The 2500-nt window shown below is 59.1% G+C and overlaps 1 non-coding gene across 1 annotated transcript in view; it reads left to right on the top strand.

Annotated features, from left to right (window-relative positions):
- The first annotated feature begins 1938 nt into the window (after positions 1–1938).
- LOC113640199 overlaps positions 1939–2500 on the top strand; it is a 1891-nt gene continuing 1329 nt past the window's right edge. Inside the window, exon 1 of the ribosomal RNA XR_003439996.2 lies at positions 1939–2500. This exon is cut by the window's right edge and continues 1329 nt beyond it. This is a non-coding gene — a ribosomal RNA (18S ribosomal RNA).

The following is a 2500-nucleotide window of genomic DNA, read 5'->3' as shown; positions in this document are numbered from 1 at the left end:
GGGGGGGGGGGGCGTTAGAGGAAAACGACAAAGTCTGATTTTCCTGACCGGCCGGGCGACAACGAGCGCCCGGTTTTCGTCCGCGAGAGCCTGTTTCACCCGCCCTGGGGGGTGGGGTGGGGGGGGGGGGGATGGATGGATGGCTTTCTGAATGGATGGATCGGATGGATGGCTGGCTGGATGGCTGGCTGGATGGATGGATGGATGGATCAGATGGATGGCTGGCTGGATGGCTGGCTGGATGGATGGATGGATGGATGGATCAGATAGATGTATGGCTGGCTGGCTGGCTGGATCAGATGGATGACTGGCTGGATGGCTGGCTGCCTGGAAGTGTGTGTGTGTGTGTGGGGGGGGGGGGATTAATAATAATAACAATAACAACAATAATAATAATGATATAGTCCGAATTTTGTACCAGGTGTCCACCCCAGAGAATGACAGGGGCGGATCTGGCTCTCACCCAGGCAGAATGAGAGCTCTTGCTGGCTGGATTTGGGGGGGGGGGGGGGGGTTCGATGGAAAACGACAAAGTCTGATTTTTCCGACCGGCAGAGCGGCCGGGCGACAGCGAACGCCCGGTTTTCGTCCGCGAGAGCCCGTTTCACCCGCCCTGGGGGGTGGGGATGAGGGGGGGGGGAGGTAGAGGAAAACGACAAAGTCTGATTTTCCTGACCGGCCGGGCGACAACGAGCGCCCGGTTTTCGTCCGCGAGAGCCCGTTTCACCCGCCCTGGGGGGTGGGGTGGGGGGTGGGGGGTGAGGGGGGGGCGAGGGGGGGGTGTAGAGGAATACGACAAAGTCTGATTTTCCTGACCCGCCGGGCGACAAGGAGCGCCCGGTTTTCGTCCGCGAGAGCCCGTTTCACCCGCCCTTGGGAGGGGGGGGTGTGGGGGGGTTGGTGGGCATAGGGGGGGGGGCTGAGACTGGCAGTGCCCAGAAAGGTACCGTCGGGATTTCAGGGGGCAGTGGCGATTCTAGGGCGGCAAGCACTGTTGGACTCTTGTCATGTTTCTTCGAATGAGAATTTCTACGAAATTGACAAAGTCCTCACACACACACCCACCACCACACTTGTGTGTCCCTCCTCTGTGGGTTTTACGCTGGCAGATCGGAACACGAGACCCGCCTGGGGTAGGCGCCAGCCCGGCCTCCTTAGGCCACCGTGGGCACGGCAGTTCCTCCCCGATTCAGCGGGTCAGCCTTTACGAATTTCGTAGTGGTTCCGGACCGTTTCGTTGGGCATACGAGGTGGGCTTTTAAAAAGAATACCAGGATTGGGAGAAGAATAAGAATAAGGAGAAAACGGGTAAACGGGTAACCGGGTTCTCGTGATCTTTTTTGTTCTCTCCCTCTCTGTCCTGTGCTCTTTTTTTTTTTTGCCCGCAAAAACCCTTCTTTCGTGTCCGGTCACCCACCTTTGCTCGTCCTAGGGAGTCGTAGACGGCCAGTCCTCCGAGGCGGCCCGTGAAAGACCCCACCCTGGGGGCGGCACGCTCCGTTTACCCGGCCCTGTACCCGCCAGCTTTTTTTTTGTCTGTCCGGGTATAGACGGTCGTCGAGCGGAGCCCGCCCTGGTGGAAATCACAGCTTTCCCCCCCGGTCTCCCAAGAAAACAATCCAAACCAAAAGGGCTCAAAAATGAGAAACGAGTTGGAGGAGCAGAAAGAAAGAAGGGTGTGGAGAAAGGAGGATGAGGTGGAGAAGGACGAGGCGGCAACGGCGGAGGAGTTGGGACGCCCGTGGGCGTCTCCTTTCCACCACCCCCCCCCCGCCCCGCCCTCGCCACCGCCACCTCCGCCACCTTTTCTTTTCTTCCCCCGCTCCTGTCCACCACGTGTTGGGGGGTGGGGTGGGGGGTGGGTTTTTGGGGGGCGCGTGCGTTTTGCAAGCCGCCTTCTCTCTCTCTCCCCCCCCCCCCCTCTCTCTCATGGGGCGCTACCTGGTTGATCCTGCCAGTAACATATGCTTGTCTCAAAGATTAAGCCATGCAGGTCTAAGTGCACACGGACGGTACAGTGAAACTGCGAATGGCTCATTAAATCAGTTATGGTTCCTTTGATCGCTCCACACGTTACTCGGATAACTGTGGTAATTCCAGAGCTAATACATGCAAACGAGCGCTGACCCCGCTCTCCCTCTTTTCCCCTCGCGGGGCGGGGGGGAGTCGGCGGGGGATGCGTGCATTTATCAGACCCAAAACCCATCCGGGGGGTCTCGGGCCCCCCGGCCGCTTTGGTGACTCTAGATAACCTCGGGCCGATCGCGCGCCCCCCGCGGCGGCGACGTCTCATTCGAATGTCTGCCCTATCAACTTTCGATGGTACTATAGGCGCCTACCATGGTGACCACGGGTAACGGGGAATCAGGGTTCGATTCCGGAGAGGGAGCCTGAGAAACGGCTACCACATCCAAGGAAGGCAGCAGGCGCGCAAATTACCCATTCCCGACACGGGGAGGTAGTGACGAAAAATAACGATACAGGTCTCTTTCGAGGCCCT

The sequence above is a fragment of the Tachysurus fulvidraco genome, chromosome 22, assembly GCF_022655615.1.
Source record: "Tachysurus fulvidraco isolate hzauxx_2018 chromosome 22, HZAU_PFXX_2.0, whole genome shotgun sequence".
NCBI classification, from domain to species: Eukaryota; Metazoa; Chordata; class Actinopteri; order Siluriformes; family Bagridae; genus Tachysurus; species Tachysurus fulvidraco.
The sequence above is the reverse complement of the archived record's forward strand: the minus strand, read 5'-3'. Positions and strand labels throughout refer to the sequence as shown.